This window comes from Podarcis filfolensis (genome assembly GCF_964270895.1).
Source record: "Podarcis filfolensis genome assembly, chromosome: 15".
NCBI lineage: Eukaryota > Metazoa > Chordata > Lepidosauria > Squamata > Lacertidae > Podarcis > Podarcis filfolensis.
The window spans coordinates 9,653,087-9,675,719 of NC_139618.1; positions in this window are offsets into that span (position 1 = coordinate 9,653,087).

Genomic DNA, 22,633 nt, shown 5'->3' on the forward strand with positions numbered 1-22,633 from the left:
CCTCACAGCTGGGATCAAATAGGCACCCCCCTCCTGCTCTGTTGACCTTCAGGTGTTTGACCTTTCTCCTTCAGCAGGCATCCTAAGGAACTTGTACTATGCTCATGGTTTCTGCTTTGTTTTTAAACACTGCATTTTTCTGAATTACAGTTTCATTGGTTGTTGGGGAAGCTATTTTTTTACCATCTACAGTGAAAATGTGGGAGCAGTCAAGTACAACATTACCTGATTTGCTAGAGTGGTCATGCAGGGGATGTTGGTCCAGCCAGTCAAAACTTCCTGTTCCTCCTGGCCTGGAGCATCCTTCCTTGCATGTGACTAGGTGGGTGTGAAGAAGAAGAAGAGATTGGATTTGATATCCCGCTTTATCACTACCCAAAGGAGTCTCAAAGCAGCTAACATTCTCCTTTCCCTACCTCCCCCACAACAAACACTCTGTGAGGTGAGTGGGGCTGAGAGACTTCAGAGAAGTGTGACTAGCCCAAGGTCACCCAGCACCTGCATGTGGAGGAGTGGAGACACAAACCCCGTTCTTCAGATTACGAGTCTACCGCTCTTAACCACTACACCACACTGACCTTTCTAGACGTGGTAAAAGGCCAGGTCACACAACTACCTTCCTCTCTTCAATACTTTTTATCCTGCGAATATCCTGTTTCACCTGGACTGGACTGCTGGCTGCCAACCAGCAGTCCCCCAGGTTATCTCCCATAAGGGGTAAACCTGTACATGTTTGTAACTTTAAGCCTACAGCCTGCCTTCAGGGATCACACTGTGCTCTGCCTGATTGTGAGTAAAACTACTTTTTTGTTACTTATGAATAAGACTGTTGTGTGTCTATTCTTTTAGGAGGGATTCAAAAGGGTCTTACCAGGAGTATTAGAACATATCTCAATCTGGGCAAGCCAATTTGAATTGTTTATTGTCTTAAGAGGCTCATACGAGTCTGCAATCCAGATTTCTGCTGTGTAAGAAGGGGGATGCATAATACATCCTCTCCTGCCACCTTCAACATTACCCACAGATAAGTGGTCTATAAATATTGGAAATTATTAAATTGTTAAATTATTTCATTTCCAGACAACTGGAGTTTCCGAGAAGAGCCATCTTTGTACCCATTTGTGAACAAGTGAACCATGACCCATGACACCCCTTGGTGCTTGATGTTTAAAAACACCAGCTCAACTTAGCATTGCTGGTGGGCTTGAAACCCTGAATGAGACAGCAGCCAAGTAACCAAATCCTGTGACAGAGGGCAGCGAGAAGTGAACTGCAACAGAACGGAGTCAGTGCTGGATGCAGCAAATACAGGCGAGCGCAGAAAACAAGAGCCTTCTTACATTCACCCCTGTTCATTCACAAGGGGGTGGAGCAGGCTTTCAGGAAAAAAATGAGAATCCACAAACTGAGGAGGAAGAGACCTTAGTTGTGTCAAATAAAAGTACTCCACTTTCTGCCCTCAAAACCAGCTTCAGACGCATTATCTTTTCCTCTTGTGTGGGAGCGGGGGTTGGCGCCTTCTCAAAGGGGCTATTACTGCAGGCTCTTTGCCCTATTTGGCAGTGAGGGGAGCACAGTTGCACTCAGGTTCTGCTTGTGGAGTTCCCTTGGACTTCTAGCTAGCCACTGTGAGAAGAGAGTGCTGAACTTGATGGTTTTATAGGCTGATTCATCGGTGGTCTTATGTTCTTATGACAAAAAAAATTAACCCACCTTCAAGAGATGTTGCCTTCTCCTGAGCCAGATGATTGACCCCACTAGCTCCATCTATGGCACAATAGTGTACACCAACTGGCAGTGGTTCTCTAGGGTCTTTTATAGGAACCTTTCCAACCCTACATGGGAGCTTTGACATTCAAGGCATGTGATCCCGACCCTGAGCTACTGTTTTCCCTTAATTCCAAGGAACTGGTATTCATAAGATACCTCCAACAGTGGAGAAGGAACATATCTTGACCCTCCATGAATTTACCTAATCCACTTATAAAGCCATCCAAGTTGGTGACCCTCACTTAGCACATCTTGTGGGAGCATATGGAGGGATGTTTCCCTCTCTCAGTGAAGAAAATCCATAGAGTTGCCCCACATCTGGCCCTCAGCCTGGGGCCAGAGCCTTGCAGAACTGCCTTGTATTGCCTGTGCACAATTCCTTGCAGGGAATGTGGCTCCTCTGTTTATTTTACTTGCGATGCTCTCTCCATTATGACAGTTAATAATGACATGTTTTGGTGGATGCTGATAAGCCCTGGGGAAGAAAATGTGCATTGACATTTTGAATGAACAAGTTTTAATCCTGCTTAAAGGAAGCCTTCTTGACAAGCTGATGTGTAAGATTATTGGTCACGCATCATAGTTCTTTGCAACAGGCTTAAAAATCTATGTGCTATGTACAGTTTCTGAAACAGGGTATTAAAGAAATAGCATGTCTGGGGGAGAATACCTTAGTTTAGGCATGCCTGAGAATGCTGAGGTCTTTGTTTATCATAGCTCAGTACAACAGTGCCCTGTTCTGTTGGTGCTTACAAGTTTTGGTTGTTCGAGTATAGTTTTATACTTATATACGAATCAAAAATGATACCAAAAAAAGAAAGGAATTAAGAAAACAATATAATAAATAAATATTTGGTAAATAATACTAACACTTATTATTATATATACAGCTATGTGCAGCAGACAGTGGTTACCATAGGGGTGGGGGGTGGGCATGGGGCAGAGGACCTGGCTCTGACACTTCCAGTGCAGGTGATGAAGGGCAGCCTTAGCCTGGCAAGTCTAAGTCTCCAGCGAAAAAGTGTCAGAAGAAACATGCACGTAAAGGGAAGAAGAGTTGTGCCGAGGACACAGGCGAGCTAGGTATGTCTAGTTGGGATTGTGACAGCGACACTTTGCTGGAATGTTATTGAGGGAGGGAGAAGATTTGATGGGTCTTCTGGACTGGTGCTGGGAACAGAGAGCTAATTTCCACCTGATGTTTGAGGGTTCGCTAGAGTGGAAGTGCAGGGCCTTGGTGGAATATACAAGAGGTCCACTCATGCAGCCACTGACGACTTCCTGGGTGCTGAACTTACCCCAAAATTGAGGTCTAAAATTCTCAATGGGGATTATGTTGATCTGTTCAAACTGGTTCCATCAGAGGATGTCTTGGGCAAAGGTGAGACGAACGCTCCTACGGAAAACGTAAGTATAGAGCACCAAGAGTAGACAGGAAATTTTCTGATTGGTTGGAAGGTTTTCAAGTTTTCTCATGGGTGGTCTCTGCAGCCTATCCAAGACACGCATGGCATCTCAAACTACCTAAAAAATGTGAGGGAGGCCTAGGCCGTGGCCAGTGAGGCTGCAGCTAATGCCTATGGCAAAAAAATTCACAAGCATGCCTCTACGGTATCCAGGACAAGGTGGAATCTAGTGAATCATTTGCTGTGGATGAAGATTGTGGGTTCAAACATCAACAAGAAGCAGCCGGACACGGAAAAATATGGGAAATTCACTTCCAGGAGGGATCCCCAGTAAAATACGCATCCTTTGATCACACTATCAAGCTTGTTAGGAGACTAGATGTATTTCCCTAGAAGTTCTGAATGGCAGACTGAGAAGCATCCCCTATCAGAAAAGGCTTTGTTTATGTTCCCAGGACGTCGATTGTATGAAGCATATCCTACTGCATTGTGGGAAATATGAACAAGCAAGGGATCAACTGATCAAACCCTTACTGGCAAATTTGCAGGGAAATTCCGAAGCCTCCCATATTAACTACCTTTTGGAAGACAGGTCAAATGATATTCCACTGGCCATGGCAAAGTTTCTTTTGGAGGTTATAAGAAACAAAGATCATTATGCCCTAGACAAAACAAAATGACTGCCTTGATTTCTTCCATCTGTCTGTCTGGTCATTTTAACTGTATCTAGTTTTGAAATGTTTTTGTGGGTCTTTGGACCACAATAAAATTTTGAGGATGTTAGGAGCTTTGGTCTGGGGCCCAGCTGGCAAAATGTGACATTGAATCTGTCTTCCTGCCTACTTCCAGTGCACCCTGAGGATTTTGTTGGTTGGGATTCAGGTTTGAAGGAGTGTGGTATGTGAATAAGGCCCATGGGTTGCTCTGTCGCATGTGTTGCCTGTGAGCACTTTTATAGTTTGGGTTCCTTATTTTCAGATGGATTTAATGGGGGTTAATCATGACCCTCAATGATTTTCTTCTGGCTGGGCCAGCAAACCACAATTCCTGTATTACTTGTTTAAAGGGTTTGGGGGTTCCCTTGGCTACTGATAAAACAGAGGGTCCAGTAGCCACCATCACTTATCTGGACATCAGGCTGGACAAGGTGGCCCAGTCCCCATGCCTTCCCCAGAGAAGTTGGCATCCCTTAAGGATATAATCTCTCAACTGCTCCCTCTTAAGAAAGTTACTCTCTAGCAGGTTCAATCACTCCCGGTGCATCTGAAGTTTGCTTGCCATGTAGTCACAAACAGATTGAAATTGATTTTAAAGGATTTGATAAATCAAGATCAAGCTGGCTTCCTACCTGGCCGCCAGATGAAGGACAATATAAGGAATGTAAGTGACATAACAGAATACCTGGAGGGCAGGAGCGACAAACAGGCGGGACTAATGTTTACTGATGCAGAGAAGGCCTTTGACAATGTCTCATGGAATTTTATGGGGGGGGGGAAGCACTGGGAATGATGAACTTTGGAGAGATGTTTTGTAGAGGAATTGACAAAATTTACTCAGAACAACAGGCTAAGATAATTGTCAACAAAATAAAAGAAAGCTGCAAAATAATGCAAGGGACAAGACAGGGATGTCCCCCCGTCACCATTATTATTTATATTGGTATTAGAAATGCTAGCAAAGAAAATAAGAGCAGAAGATGAAATAAAAGGAATACTGTTAGGAAATAAAGTGTTTAAACTTAAAGCATTTGCAGATGACCTTGTGATAACAACAGAAAACAGGATGGTATGCATACCTAGGGTTTTGGAGATTATTGATGAGTTTGGCCAGGTGGCGGGTTTCAAACTGAACAAAAACAAAACTAAGCTGCTGGTGAAAAATATGTCAGAACAGACCCTCTGTGTCTGCTAGGGCCCACTTAAGATTCCTGCATTTTTTCACCAACATCATAGATGCCCCGAACACCTTATTGGCTAAACAAGCCTTTGTATCATTACAAAATAATACCACTTGGCATAAAAATCTACTAGACATTTTATCTAGATACAACCTACCTGAGTTCAATACTCTCAAATTGTGGAGCCCTGATAAAGTTCGGGAATGGATCTTTGAAAAAGACGCCTTTTTGGACTCCACTAAAATAAAAAACTCTGGGTTTTCCTACTGGTTCCCTCGAGTAAAAGCAGTCAAAATCTGTGCCAACTACTTGGCGGAGATCACTGATCCCACCCTTCGGAGAGCTTTTACTATGGCACGGTTCCAAACATTTCCAACTGCTTATTTGACCGGTAGATACACAAAACCCCCAGTAGAACACCGTTTATGTCCTTGCCTTATGAAAATTAAAGAGGATCTCACACATTACCTCCTCTATTGCCCCATTTACTCGGGCTTTAGAGACGCATTGCTGCAAATTATACCCAATTCTATAACCAGTCCTGAAGATAGAGTAAAATTTTTGTTAGTTGATGCAAACCCACGCATTACCCATGTGGTAGCGGTTTTTGTGATGAAGGCCATGAAAGCCAGGGAAAGATTTATGGATGACAATGTAAAGACCCCTTCATCATCTGTTTAACTCGTTGCTCGTTTTCCCTCCTTTTTTATTCTGTGGGAAGAAGGTTTTGTTGGCATAGTATGTAATGAATTTTAATATTTTTAACTATTGTAGTGTTGATGTTTGTGCACAGGCATGGTCCTCACAATAAATGGATTTGATTGATATGTCAGAACAGAACAAAAAAATTACAAAAAGTTACTCAAATGGTAATAAATAAAAAGGTAAAATATTTGGGAGTTTGGCTGACTAAGGAATATTAATCTGTATAAGGATAATTACCTAACCATGTGGAAAGAAGTAAAAAGAAATTGAGAGATTTGGGGGAGGCTGAAACTATCATTTTGGGGAAGGATATCTGTGATAAAAATGAATGTATTGTCGAGAATGTTATTTCTGTTTCAAACAATCCCAGTGGTCAGTGGAGCAGGGCCCTTCAAGTAATGGCAAAGAGGTATTTCAAACTTATATACCATTGATAACATCATTTTCATATAATTCTCTTAACAATATGAAACCAGTAAATTTTAAATTCACTTTCCACAGTATATTGATGGTATATTACACCTGTAAAAATGGCAAAAATGTATAGAACAGGCTCCAAAAGTGCTGGAAGTGAAAGAAAAAGAAGGCACTTTTTTCATATGTGGTGGAATTGTGAAATAATTATCACCACTAGAGACATTTTCCGTAAAGAAATTGAATATGAGTAAAGATTGGGCAACATTTGAAGAACTACTTAAAGACCAGCTAAAATTGAATTTTTTTGATGGGATAAGAAACCTTTTAACAGATTGGTTACAATATCACCAGCTGAATGTTTTTAAAATGGATAAAAGAAAGGGTTTCGCTACTGAAATATTGAGCTTTAAGAGGGAATTGTTACAAAATAAGGTGAAACTACTTTTGAAAATGTTTAAATTGTTGTTGGAATGGGAGGTAAAAGATGAAGAATTTAAATTCGTAATGATCTACAGGCAAGGGATTTTGGATATAATATACAGTTGGTAGCATGGGAAAAACTATGGAATGATGATTTGAAATTTGCAGCATGCTTTACGCTGAATTAAAATTACATGAAGACAATGTACCATTGGTACTTAACACCCAGTAGGCTAGTGAAAATGTATAGGACAAGTTCGAATCTATGTTGGAAATGTAAGGAAAAAGAGGGCACCTTTTATCATATGTGGTAAAATTGTAAAAAGGTAAAGGAATTCTGGGAAATGAGCTGTGTCCACTGTTGGGAGTGGTGTACCTCTGCATACCAGATGCTGGAAACTACAGGTGAGGAGAGTGCTCTTGTCCTTCTTTTGAGTTTTCCAGGATAGACATTCTCTGGTTGGCCGCTATGAGAACAGGATGCTGGACCATCTAGGCCACTTCGTATTCTAGCAGGCTCTCATGTTCTTATGGTTTGGTGGGAGGGTGGGGGAGATCTGATTCAGTTTTCATTCATTACCCTGATCTTGTGTTCCAGTTACTTCCTGTAAACTCCTTCTAGGTGCATTCAAATATGGGAGATACTGTTTTTGCTTTCCTGATTATAATGCCAAGACTTCTGTCTCATTTTCCAACGTTCCTTTCATGCTACATTACTTGTCGTGCTGTGGAACTGTGGCTTTTTGGCTGAAATGCTAGTGTGTCGTGCTAAATTTCATCCCCACCAATGGGTGAGGTTGGGCACAACAACAAATGCTCCTGGGAAATGTTGCTACTCCTCCACCTTTTCAGACTTCTGTGTTTCCATTCCCTCTTGAATCATCCAAGAAAACAACAGAAAAGATATTTCAAACATTTTCTTTAGTTCATTATATAACATTTGTTAAAAGAATAGAAGCCTTCCTTTTAGGAATTCTAGGTCCAGATATACCCAAAGATCTGAGAAGACTGTTCATGTACACAACTACAGCTGCAAGGATACTGCTTGCCCAGTGGTGGAAAGACGAGAAGGTGCTGACAAAAGCAGACTTGCAACCACTACTATGCTATAAGATCCACTATCCTGTAATATTACATATGCCTGTTCTACTGATGAAACCTAGGATGGTGAAACAAGGCTAATATTCTGGAAATCCTTGTCTTAGACTCTGTGAAAGGATTCTGTGGAACTGTAACAACCCTTCATGTGGATTATTGGACTCTTTGAACAGACAGGTGGAATAGACACTTATGCATGAACTGACTAGAGAATGAACTGATCTACTGGGTCTTCTGCTTTTTTCATTGAACTTTATGAGACTTTTGAAATCTACAAATTGATACAATGAATAGTATACCTTATTTATTCAAAAGTACAGCCGGTTACTTTTTGTGTGTTTATTGACAAAAGCAGACCGGCAGGTGAAACTATTAGAGTATGCAGAAATGGCAAGACTGACAGGGAAAAAAAATCAGAAATCAGGATGATCAAAATTTCAATGTTTTGTTTCAGCTATGTTTACCCATTGATCACAGAAGGGAAAGTCATCCCTAGCAAAGACTTGTTTATTTGCTTTCTGATGTAGAGAAGTATATATCCTTCAGAATCTCTAAATTTCTTGCTAAGGTGCTACAAATCTGTGCTATTAAAACTTAAAGGGAGTATGGGAAATGAAGTTTAAGCAGCAGAAATGTCAATCTCATTATTTTCGTTATCATTTTCATGTGTATAACGGCTGTCTGCTAAAACTCAATAAACTTGATGAAGCAGCATTTTTATGCTGGCTAAAAGACTGGATAGTGTTAGAAGATGGTGGATTGCGGGAATTTAGAAGGATTTGATAGAATTCTAAAAAAACCTAGAATTAAACACAAATTATTAATAGACAGTAAGAACAGAGGGGGATTTGCAGGGCCGGACCTGAAACTTGATTACAAATTGGCTTGCTCGTGTTGGCTAAAAGGATGGATGACATTGCAGAACTCAGATTTACTAGATTTGGAAGGTCGCTTTGGGTGGCATGCCTACCTGAGATATAAAAAAGGTGAAGATTCAGAGGCTTTCTGACTCATATCATAAGGAAGCCACTATATAAGGTATGGGAGAAGTGTCAAGATTTATTGGAACCAAAAACTCCCTGGTGGCTAACCCCTCTGGAGGCCTTTGCCATGAAAAGAAAAAAATACACAAACAAACTGGGCCACGTACAAATAATGGGTCATTCCACACCAAATAACCTGATTTTAATACTCAACCATGAGAGCTGATCAAACCGATTCTGAGGAAAATACCTCGCAGTACAGACGACACCTATATCAGACACCTCTTAGCTGACAAAGAGCCCAAAATTAACAGGTCCGTGGCAAAGTACTGTTACATTGCAACAAGAATAAGACGAGCAATGACGTCAACAACGGAGTTCAAATTGTAAACATCGAAGGAACGATAATAAACAGTAGCGACACCTGAATTGAATTTTAAAACTTTAAAAGTCGAAACCTGGTCATAAATATAAGCACCAATTCTGTGAATTGGCCATATTTCTACTGTTATTTGTAGCACAATACTACTTTTAATGCCATATTTTTATAAATTACTTCCTGGTCACTGACCGTATTAAAGATATTTGATTTGATACTCAACCATGCTCTCACGGGCCTCTTTCCACCTGGCTTGGGTGGAAGGACTCTTAAGGACTGCTGCTGCTGTTGCTGCTGCCCAGGAGGACTGCCTGAGAAGAGCCTGATGGGCCCTGCCCTGCCTTGTTCCACCTGTCTTAGAGCGGGGCCTGACAGGCTTCACAAGGGCTACAGCTACTACTCAGCAGAGAGGACTCCACTTTTTAATTGGTTTTAAATTATATTTTATCTGTGGCACTTTAAATGGTGGGGTTTTTGTTATTTTTTCTCTGTTGGGAGTGGGTTGGCTGTTAGGTTGGGGACTGGTTTGATTTTAGTATAGTAAATTGTATTTATTATTAGGTTTCCCCCCTTCTTTTTGAATAGTTTGGTATAGTCCTGTCTTAAGGGGTGGGGGTCAGGGCTACCTGGGAGAGGGCCCTAGGCAACAGAATGGCTGGGGCAGGTTCCACAGGGAGGGATGCCCTGGAATACAAGACCTCAGTGATCACGGGTAGGAGAAGGAGTTATGCTAAGACCAGACCACGTCATTACTGAGGGGGCAGGTTTAACTTGTTTAAGGCTAACCTTGCTTCCAGGTCTGGTCTTGACCAGATGGATACTGGTATCCACAAGGGAGACCTACATGACCTGAAGGTGCTGTTGTGCAATGCCATGTCAATGATTCATAAGACCACTGCCATCCACGGCTTGATGAATATTCTACCAAAAATTATTTTCCTGTTCCAAACCATTCCAATATTGGGAGGAATGAAATGCTTTAAAAGTTGGAGGAAAGACATAACCAGATTTATATGGAATGGAAAAAAACCAAGAATCAAACACCAAATACTTCTAAATCAAAGGGAGAGGGGAGGTTTTGCCCTACCAGAATTAGAATTGTACCACGCTGCAGCCGGATTGCTATGGATAAAAGACTGGATTACTCTAAGAGATACGGAAGTGCTAGACCTGGAGGGTTTTGGTAACCGATACGGGTGGCACACATATTTAATTTATGAAAAAGTGAGGGTCCATAGGGGATTTTAAAATCATATTATAAGGAAATCACTATACAAGATTTGGATAAAATATAAAGGAATATTAGAACTAAAAATTCCCTAATGGACCTCACCGACAGAAGCCCTGGCTGTTAAAAAGAAAAATATGCAAGGAGACTGGGCCACATATAGTGTTCTAATAGAAGAAACCAATGATAACATCAAATTAAAAGAATTAGAAGAAATTAGAAGTCACCTGACAGACTGGCTACAATATTTTCAGATAAATGAAAGACTGAACTTAGATAAATACAGTATAAAGGAAAATGCATGTCAAGAATGTATAACCTCATATTAGAGTGGGAGGTGAAAGAAGAATTGCTGAAAGGTTCAATGGTGAAATGGGCACAAGATCTAGGATATAACATCTATATGGATCAATGGGAGAAATTGTGGAGGGAGGATTAACTGTTGTTAACTCATGATGCAGAATATACATTTAAACATGCCGTATCAAGAACTCCTCCTAAAACTAGTGTGTAACCTGGAGTCAGAAGAATGTATGTTTCACCATTGTCCTGAATGCCCTAATGAGTCTGTACTTCAAGATTTTCTTACGGGGTTAGAATACTTTGAAACGAAAGAAACAGTTGTGTTTAAACAGTGGCTCCACACTGACCAATCGTCCCGTGAAACTTTAGTAAAACCAGTTGATGAATTCACTGATTTCCTGGTTGCAAAATTAGTACAGTTAACAAGGCACCTTTTTACAGCCAAGTCATAGAGTCAGTGCTTAAAGCAAATGAAAGCAGATTTGGGTGATCAATGTTTGATTTTAGCAGACTTTGCAGAAAATTACACCTACAAAACCATGAGACTTGCAAGAGAGTCATTTTAACTGTGCTGAAAAATTCCATCTGTTGAGAGGAGCTCTTTTTTAACGTCTACATGAGGTGGCCTCCAATATTCTGAACATTACCTTTCACTCCTAACCTGGTGTTCCCATATGGTTTCCAGATTCACTTCATTCTTCCTCTCCTTGCCTTGCCTCTTCATATCAATCATTCATGAAGAGCTGCTCATTAGATGATCAAGCATCAGTGAATTGTCTATCCAGAAAAGCCAGTGCATTTCTAAAGGAGATAACGTAGTTTTGCAGTGAGCAAACTCAAGCACGCATAACAAGAGGCAGCAACATTATAAATAACTTATGGCCCCATAAACACGCAGAGAGGCAATCCGTCTTTCAGTACGAGGAGAATAGCAGACACTCCTTCAGCTGTAAAACTCTCCTTTTCATACCATCTTCACAGAAGTGACATCTAAATATGAAAGATCACCACCATCAGCCTCCATTCCAGCAATCTATTTTCTTCTTATGTGGTTTTCATAGTTTGCAAAGATGGCTCCTTAAAGAGGTGATTCTGCTGTTCCAAAGCCAAGTGAAGATCTATGCTGCAAAATGTTTAACAAACAGACTCTACAACTCTACCCTACCCCTCTTCCTGCTCAAGGCATAGTCTTACGAGTGTAACCCCTCACGCAAGATAATAAGACTAGTAGCCTACAGCTTTTAGCAGCACATTCTGGAGCCAGAGCTAAACCTAGGGATGGAGGTATTTCCTCAGTGCCATTCTTGTGTTCCTATGCTGTGCTCTGCCTTACATCTCACAAATTTGGACCAAAACTCTAAGTTCAGGCATTCCAATTCCCTCATGCAATGAGGAGGCACAGAGCAAGCATGATATTTCAGCCCCCCTCTCAGTAGCAGAGAGAGATGAAAATGCAAGGGGTGAGTGAATGTAGAGCATTCAATCCCCTCATTGCACGAGAGATTAAGGCCTTGTCCAGATTAGCTGTTTATTCAACATTCATCCTGATTTGCTTACACCAAGGTTAGAATACATGCAATCTTTATTGAGCATTTGTTCCAATTTGCTTACAGGGCAATTGTAAACCAATGAGAACTGACTCTGCATTCATCCTGATTTGCCTATGGAGTGTTTCCTTATTACTCATCCATCCTATTCAATGCATGTCCCTGTCACTTTCCAAACCACAAAAAAGTTCCTTTTTTAAAAAGAGGATTTGTTGCACTAAGGTAACACAACCCTTAAAATTGTGATGGCCTGGGACTCAGGCTCAGACTCGGAACCAGAGGCGTCTCAGTCCGCACCGGATCCTTTGCCCCATCTGAACCAAATCTGGGGCCTGATTCTGAAGAGCCCCAGTCTGCACAGGTTTCCTTGCAACAAGCACCAGCTGGGCTGAGTCAGGGGCCTGAGCCTGCCCTGGCTCCAGATGCGGGGATTACCTCGTTGCCTCCAGCTGGGCAATCACTTACAGCTACTCCACTACCAGTTGAGTCAGGAGAGGCTGAAGCGGCTCTGGGTCTAGTAACCCACCGACATCTCCCGAGCTGCAGAGACTGAGGTCTGTGAGGAGACCTGAGTACTCGCAGGATGAGTGCTTGCCTTTGGGCGAGACAGGGAGGTGAGTCACCAGGGGATCAGGACCAGCTGTTGTTGCGGGAGCCGTTGTTGCGGGAGCAACATTGCTTTTTGCTAGAACCTGCCTGAGACCCTCTGCCTGACCTTGCCTGGTTTCCTGCCTCATGTCCTGCCTTGGCCGTGTTAGACTGACTCCTCACAGAACCCTTGGATTTGGGACCGGACCTGGACGTCGCTCGGGTTACCCCCTGGCCCAGAACAAAAATCCACTTTAGGTACTCAAACCTAGTGTTCTGGTATATTTTAGGGATGGTAGCAAAGTGCATTAAAAGTGAACACAGCAACAAGTCCCACTGAAGTGCGAAACACTCAGACAAGAGTTTCCTGTCTATGCAACTGCCTATAAGTGGGGGAGCAGGGCAGTGTTTTGTCACCTAGCTTGCAGTGGAGTAGTGAATAAGTCTAGCAAACACACGTCCTTTTCAGAATAACATCTTTCAAATAACAAAGTAGAAAAATTGGGAGTTCTAAGGGTATTTGAGATCCTAAAATGTCAGATATTACTCCGTACATATTTCCAAAATGTCTGTATTCCAAAAGATGTGTATGTGGTCTGCTCTATTTGATCTGCACCTCCCAACACTTGTCTGATCCCAGTCTATATATTAAATTTAATTTACGGGGTGTTAAAGTGATTCTCCTTTAAATCTACTGAAAGTATGTTAGGTGAGAAATCAGTTTGTTCAAACATGGTTTCCCTCTATGAAAAGAATGCTTTTAAAATTTAAAGAGCCTTCCGCACGTCGTCAGAAGCTTTTCCAACAGCCACACAAAGGAGAGGGTGGAGTTGCATGGGGGGTGGGAGGTAAGGGATAGCTGAGAGATTCTCCACATTTCCTTGTTTAGCTTCCAAAATGGAGGTACTATGTTAGGATGCTAGGATAAGGCTCTTTGCCCACTTAAACCTAGTACTCCTTGCTCTGGCGGGTAGCCGCTTTCCAGGATCTTCAGCAGATAAAGTTCTCTCTCATTACCTGCTATGCTATCCCACTTTGAGGATCTTCAGGGATCGAACCTGGAATCTTCTGCAAAGTGCTCTATACAGCCCCCCAACTTCATTTTAAACTAGGGAAATTGGTGTGTGTGTGTGATTTGGGGGACATTGGGAGGAATTTGGGGCGGAGGCAAGCTCATCCCATCCATAATGCTGCCTATTACATATGCTGTATGGCCTGCGCCGAGGGTGTATTTTTATAATGCAGATTAGGTCTGTGGGTACCCCTCCTGGTTACATTCCATCTGTTCCTGCTGCTAACTCTGTCCGGAAGCCAGAATAACAGAAACTGTCTGATACTTCAACATCTGTTTAGTTATTTTCATGATGCACAGTTTGGAAACACCTGCCAAGAGGTGTAATGCAGCTTCCTATTTGAGTTCCAGATAAAATTGCTGTTGTAGAACACTGACCCCCAACTGCAGAGCCTCCAGAATAGCAATGCAAAGCTTTGGGGATATAAAGGAAGGTGATGCTAGATTAGTCTATGGACCCATCTAACCCATTATCTGGTTTCCAAGCACTGCCATCTTTGAAGGGATCCAGGGTGACTATGGGTTACATCTCAGCACAAGTAAACCACATATGAACAAATGTGTTAAGTTTCAGTTTTTCTTTCTTCATTCCACCCCCCAAAAATCTTAAATTCAATTCTCCACATTTCAAAAGAAATGTATATTTAAAAAAATCATGGAAATTCCTAAGCATTTTAGCAAATTTATCCTCATTTATACTTTTTGTATGCAAGTTACCTGCTACGCACTTGTTTGTAAAGCAATTTTGCTTAAAGTGATGCTCTTTTCAGTAATATGTGCATTGTTGCCTATTCGTGTGCACGGCACCTTTGTCCTGCTATGCAGTGTGAAATATATGGGGGGGAAACCTGATCTGCAATAAAAAATGTGGACTTAGGAAAATCCCTACATGGCCCTCTGGTAGCAACCAATGTGTCACAATGGGAAACGGGGAGGTTGGGATAAGAAGCTGAAGGAGAGGTAGGCTGCCCCCTTATAGGCCGACTGGTGGCAAAATGAGATTGTGCAACAAATGTCCCAGCAGGCTTAGCATACTCTTGTGCAACCGTGTTTGGTTGGCACAAAATATTTCACAAGAACAAGTATACCGTTAAGTGACTTTAAATTAGCACTACCTTGGATACAAACCAAAGCTGCAGATATTATCAAATACTGAGCAATTGCCCTGTTGATTGGGGTATATTGATTATTCTACCAAAGGATGAGAAGAGAAATTATGATAATGCTGGGTCTATTTAGTGTGACCCGATAATTAGCACTTAGAAAAGAAAGAAAAACCTTACAATTTAACACAATACTGGGGGGCTTGAGGATGAATTGTAAAAGAGTTGGAATGCATTCTCAGCAAAAAAAGAACTCACCCTAAAACTTATATATAGATGGAAGCTGGCACAGATATACCCAGGAACTTCATCTAAATACTGGAGAAGCTGCACCTCAATAGCCACATGTGGTGAGAATGCCCCAAAGTCCATACTTTCTGGATAGCAGTGCTGCAGGAAATTTCCAAAACAACAAAACAGGAAATAGAAGCAACTCCAGAACTCTCCCTAGTAAATATTTTCCAGAACAACACACATGCACACTACTAGGAACTCATAAGTCACTTACTCAGCAGCTAGAAATATAACTAGACACTGGAAGGACCCATCAGGAGTGAACATAAACAGAGAAAACCGAGAATGGGTGGAAACTAAAACCATATGACAATATAAAAAGTGCTACTAAAGGAGGATAAGAAAATGGGTTTCAGTGAAAAAAAGTCAAGATACCAAACTGAAATTTTAGAGGGCAGAACAAAACTAAAATGTATGAACATCTGTTGGAATGGGATACCAAAGATGAACTAACAAAAGAAGTCATGATAAAATGAGCTGTAGATTTCGGTTATAATATTGACTATGATAAATGGATAAAATTATGGAATGAAGGCATGAGGTTCGCAGCGTGCTCCACTCTAATAGAAAATCTAAGGAAAATGATGTATCGGTGGTACATTACTCTGGTTAAATTGGCAAAAATGTTTAAAATATGTGATAGAGCCTGCTGGAAGTGTAAATTAAAGGACGGAGAATTTTTCCACATGTGGTGGTCATGTGAAAAAATGAAAAAGTTTTGGGATATGATATACAATGAAATGAAAAAACTTTTAAAATATACATTCCCAAAGAAACCAGAGGCTTTTTTATTAGGGATAATAGGAGAGGAAGTGAGAAAAGAATACCGTAAATTATTCTTATATGCCACGACTGCTGCTAGGATTCTCGTGGCCCAAAAGTGGAAATCCCAGGAGATACCAACCATAATGGAGTGGCAGACGAAATTATTCAAGTATGTAGAATTGGCAAAAATGAGTTATAAAATTTGAGACCAAAAAGTGACAAAGTTTGAGGAGGAGTGGAGTAAATTTGTTATGTACATACGAAATAATTGTAGAAGTTTAAAAACTCTAGCAGGGCTAACATAAATCTTGTGATGTATATAGAGTGTAATTAAGAATCTGCAAGAGTGGATGTAAATTGGGAAAACTGAAACAGGGAAGGAGGGAAGTCCGGGTGCGAAACTGCGCAGGGTAAATAAGAAGACAAAAAATGTTGAATGTAAAAGTTTAAGTTTTATTTAAATTTGTTATGCTTGTGAAAATCAATAAAAAGTATTTGGGGGGGGGGAGGAGTAAACATAGACCACTGGTACCAAAATGTATGGGAAAGTACCCTACTAGAAAAGTTAACCAACAAACAAACTAGCATGGGGACAAGCTATGGAGGATGTCTTGACTCCAGTGTGGTTCCCCTTTACTACATGCACAGCACAACAAGACAACGACCTACCCCCTCCAACATTATAGGAATCAATATGGCTAGGGGGCTGCTAGGGGCGCATTGGAAGATGGCCGACAATACCATCTCTCCGGCTCACACGAGGTAATTAAGAGGCTGATATGGGAGTATGCATCCTCCCTTGTTACCCCAAGGGAATGGGGAAAACTGCCTTGCCTGCGGTTGCCATAAATCACCCCCAAATTCGAAAGAAGGGGGTGAGGGCACTAGGCACACAGCCCTCATGTGAAACGGCTCTCCCTGACGCTGTCTCTGATTGCGCGGCCTGGTTGCAGGAGCTCAAAATAAACAATTAGAGAGAAGCAAATGCACATATTTCGAGTGAAGATTGGGAGATAAGACTGCTAATTAAAGTGATCTCTGTGAAGTGGAGCGATGGGCTGGATTTAACAACAAATCATAAATCAAGAAGATTATTCATCAAAGGATCGGTATGTCGGAGTGGGACTGGAAAGGGGGGGGGGCTTTTCTTTTTTTATCTTATGTGAGTACCTAATAACCCTCCCCCCAGAAAGAATCGTTGCAATTACTGATTACAAGCAGGATGATTAAGAACTGTGTGGAAATAAATTACTAATCAAAGACATGGCTTATGGGAACATCAGGAAAGGAATGAAAGCTCTCTGTGACGCAGTTATAAAAAGAGATTTGTTACGGCAGGCCTGGCCACAGGATGAACAAGGGGGAGGAGGACCATGGTTGGTTATTATATCGGACTGTGAGTTTGACCTGGCAGGGCCCCCTGAGAAAATTGAGGAGAGACTGGCAGGCCTGTGGAAATTAACGGACAGACTTTGGGAATGTTTTGTACGAAGGTGAGGAAATGGCGTCTGTCTATCTTGATATGGCTCTTGGAGGAGTGTAAAATCCACACAGGATACAACAATGTTTGTTTTCAACCCGCTTGTGGAGACTACCAGAGATCACAAAGAAAGGAATATATGATAACAAGAAGAAGATGAGGAAAATCATAAAGAGAAGATTGAACAGAACTGTGAATACTATTTGGACAGAACTGTGTACATTAAAGCAGCAGCAAGAGAGATGTTTGGATCCCTTTCTGAGCTCGAAGCATGGGTACCGCCAACAAAAAAATTAAAATTTTGGCTGTGTAATTTGGAATTAATGTGATTTGATTGGCCTGTTAATAAAAATTATTTGGGGGGAAAAAGGAATCAATATGGCTAACCTGACCCAACAATCTAGCCCCCCTTCCCTCAAATAAGCCACATCGCAATCAGCTAAACACAATCAAGCTCAGAACCCCTAACCTCTTTCAATATCAATAGAAGAGTTGTCTAAGTTAGAGAATTTTTAAATCTGGACCAGAGTGCCTCACACCCCTAGCCAATCTATTTCATGTTATACAATGTGTAATAATTTATTTTAGAGCTCCGTGACTCTAAAACTAGACAGAGAATGGCCTGTCCTCTTCAAGGCCGCTTCCACCATTAGGTAAGGGCATCTTTGCCACACCCCAACTCTCCTCCAACGACTGCTCAGGGCAGTTTTGCCCTGGGGAGGAGTTGCGGAGGCTGCATGTGAGGAGCAGAACTCATATGCTCCAGGGATGTGCCTAGCTATTTAACCTTCCATTGCTCTAAACCATACTGGAGTCTTCATCTGCTAGCTGCCTGTTTAAGGGGGCTGAGTAGGAATGGAGGGCAACTCAGATTGTCCTTTAGGCTTTTTCCCTTTGCTTCCTCCATACTGTTAGGCTTTTCTGTTGGAGTGGTTTAATTGGTTTTTAGTCCAGGGAGGAAAGTACAACATAAGACCTGCTTGGGAAACCTTGGACATTATTGGGTTAACTGTTTTGGTTTCCCCAGTGCCAGATTGTCTCTGGGAGCTTTTGGGGTGCCCTTTAGACTTGGCACACATGATGGCTTGAATGCCAGACCAGCAGCAACACATTATGCTTGTCAAGTTCCATCCTCAAGATTCTCAAGTGAAAACTTACACTGAAGCTAAACAAGCGAGTTGCAGATAGCCTAGCAGTTGATAACTTAGAATGTATCTCTGCTGCTATATCATGAGGTGTTTAACTTGGGTCATATGAAAGGTTGAATTTCAGCCCTATGCATACACTAATCTGTGGGCATCCATTTTGTGAGAGTTAATCTTTGTTCTCAAGCCACTGAAGAGAATGGTATGCTAATGACTCTCTCCAGGAGAAAATGGCCTCTAAGCTAATGGAGACTGTTTGCAGGAGAGGCAGAGCTTTGGTTTTAGCTCTGGGTTAGAAGAAATTTGTGTTTCTAAAATGTTCAAGCCTGTGCTGGGATCAGCATAAGATATGATGTAACTTTCTGGATGTAACATTTGTTTTATGATTGTTTTTAAAAGAGTTAGTAAAGCTTTTTGAATCACATTTTTGAACTGGACAATTATTTCAAGAGTCTGTTTTTATTTAACCTATTGCTTCAAAATGTGCAATATTAACTACAATAACCACATCCCTTTTTTGGATACTTCTGCTGTAGGGAAAACAAACAATACAGCCGTTTTGAAACTAGGACAAAGCATGCTGTGTCTAATTTTTTTTTTCCTTACAAGAGCTTGGATTACTGGAGGTAGTAGCTTCCAGTTAACCATAGCCCCCCTACATTTCATACATGAATACCCTAACACTATTTTCACACAAAATACTGCTGTCTGAGCACATACACCAATTTCTGAAGGCTTTACTCTGTTGTAAAGTGTATCAGTGTATGCTGATGTAACTCAGTTTCTATAGAGTTTAAAAACCAGGTCAGGTGATCATACCTTTAATTAATGGTATTCTAGAAAAGGATTTTATTTTATTTTTGTATAATACTATCATGTCACAAAATATCTGGTGCGTAGAAAAGGCAGGCTGTTCCTTATCACAGTGGCAGTTCCTTTCTGCATTGCTATCTTTGCACATGCCTTTACATACATTCTATCTATAACTCCAAGGTGTTTATTTATGGAATGCCTAGGAAAGCGAATGAATTCTGAAAGTGCCACAACTCCAGGAATTCACTAGAGGTACTTTAAATAAGGTGTCCTCAAGTTGCAAAATAAAAATATGGACAATGATTTCATCAAAGACTAGTAAGGAGAATATGGGTGGCAGAGACCCTTACTACAATGGAAGAATTGCTGGAAAATGTACTTCCTACCTAACTCCTCCCTCCAAAAAAAAAAATAAAAAAAATCTAAGGTATTCCAAGATCTTAAATCAAAACTTGCTATATAGTAGCCAGTTGGAAAAATATCTATTTATGACCACAGCTAAATAGGAAAACTGACTAATAATTACCGCTAAAAGCTAAAGTTCCTACAAAAAGGTGACCAACTAAAAAAGTTAACAAACCCAATTCTTGCAGCAGAAATCATTTTAGAAGCCCCCTTCCCCCAACAGAGATTTCTAGTTAACTAGCAAGAGCATAAACTCATATCAGTTGCATTGGAAAGAAATGAAAATGTCAAAAGACTAGCTGAGTGTTTTTATAGTATGGGAACCAGGGTGTGGTTCTGAACCTGGATTGGGTAGAGCTTAGCTGAATCTAATTTGGTCTTGATTGCATAAACTTGGGTGAAACACCTGGTCTGGTTTCTTAAGGTTGTCTCCAGTGCTGATCCATTAATTTCAATGGGTTTACTCTGAGTGCAACTTACTTGGATGGATTTAGTGACTTAGCCTGCTACTCCTTGGTGTTTGGGCTTCCTGAGCTGAAGTGGAATGAGGCATCCTATGTTAGGGGGTTCTCTCTCAAAATATGGCTGAATTAATCACTCCTCAGCCATATTCTGGCTGTGGTAGTGACAAAAAGCTCCTTTGCATTGTTAGAGCCCCATTCTACAAACCACTTAAAGGCTTTAAGGCCTCACCTGCACTATACATGTAAAGCAGTGGGTTTGATAATCCTCCCTCCCTGCTTTTTCTTTAGCTTGGTTTCCCCCCCCCCCCACATTTATATCCCACCTTTACTCCAAGGTAGCACACATGGAGTTCCATCTCCCCATTTCATTCTCACATCAACCCTGTGAGGTAATTTAGTTTCATGATTTAGTGGGGATTTGAACCCTGGTCTCCCAAGTCTTAGTCCAGCACCCTAACCACTACACTACACTGGCTCTCAGCAGGCAGGTTGGTTGATAATGTGGATTCATGCTCAATGCCTGTGCCTACTTTTATTTAAGTTGGATTGTTCATTTAATCTTTTGCTGCTTGTTCCTGCACCTCACACAGTTACACCGCTGTATTGATCCGTAGTCAATTCCTCTTCCCAGGAAACTCTTGAGAATAGTTTATCTGTGAGATGAATAGGGGTCTCCAAACAATTCCCAGTTTCAAACAACAGACTACAGTTCCTTGGATACTTTTGGTGAAGTCATGGCTCTTTAAAGTGATGTGATCCTTGAATGTACATTGCAGACGGGATCTTGACATTTGGGTGAATTAGATTTGAGCTGCAACAAACATCCCTGCAGCTGGTCTGGATTCCATTGAAAACCTTTCCCAGGTCTCTGCAGAAAAGTAGTTTCCTGAAATATTTATATGGAAGCATTTCATGCTTCAATGTGAATCACATTGCAAACTCGTCCTGCACCCAGCCCCACAAGCATAAGGATGGATCCCTTTCCCTCTACGCCAAATAGACACAAACTGAAAAGATAGTATGCAGCTATGCTGGTTACATTTGAGGTTGCTGAGCCGAAGCATTTCATTCACTCAGAGACAAGTAATGAGTGAAAACAATGTGTGCGCATCACAGAGACATCTTGTAGAGAGACACACACACAGAGATAGACGGACAGAGGGACTATGGAAGAGTGAGTAATGGGGCATTAATCCAGAAGTGGAGCCTCAAAATGCCAATTCCACGTCAGAGTAGACTTATTAGTGATACAACATAGAAATCAAATGACAGTTCCCAGCTAAGAAAATCCATATTGTGAAACAGGAGCACTTACTCACTCCTGACACCCTCATCAAAGATACATGAATGATGTGGAAGATGATTGCTGATTTTCACATTTAATTTTGATATGTTCAAGTGGCCCCAAGGCAATTGGCTACATTCTTTTTGAAACAAAGATGTAGATGGCAATCCTGCAGCCACTTACTTGTGAGTAAGCCTACTGAACTCAGCAGCATTTGTAAGATCTACTCCTGATAGTGGGTTCTGTATTTAATTTATTTCCCCCCCTCTCTTTTCCCTTCTGGTTTCTTCCCTTTTCTCTTTCGCTTTGTTTTTCTTTTCTTCTCTATTTTTATTTAGGTTAATAATAAGTATTAATAATTTATTCTTTGTACCCCCACCCATCTGACTGGGTTGTTTTTTTTATTGCATTGTATGTTGAAAACTTTCAATATAAAAAAATAGATTAAAAGAAAAAAGAACTCAGCAGGCCTTAGTTATTGAGAAGCTGGTTTGGCTAGAACTCTGGACATCCATTGAGGCTATGGGTTATAGCTTGGCTTCCTTTAACTTTGTGATGAATGAGCGAGAGTAACTATGGCTTGGGACAAAGCAGTTGAAACGTGCAAGGGATTGAAGAAAGAGCTATACTTAAACCTAATTAGTTCCCAGAACTATTGACATATCTGATGCAAGTATCCACCTTAATTCAGGAAAATGCCTTCTTCTTCTTCTTCTTCTTCTTCTTCTTCTTCTTCTTCTTCTTCTTCTTCTTCTTCTTCCTCTTCCTCGAGTATAACAATAGAGCACCCTACTGCAAACATACAATTCTGATGTCATCACCTGAAAAAAAAAAAACATATTATAGAGTTGGAAAAGGTTCAGAAAAGGTGAGCCAAAATGATCAAGGGAATGGAGCAACTCGCTTACGGGAAAATGTTTTCTGTGGCTTTTACAGTCCAGAAAACATGAGAGTAAAGGGAGGTGTCATGACAGAGGTGTCTAAGCTTGTGCACAGTGTGAAGAAAACAGAGTGAGAGTTTTTCTTCCTTTTTGCATATCACTAGGCCTCAGGGCTCTCCAATGAA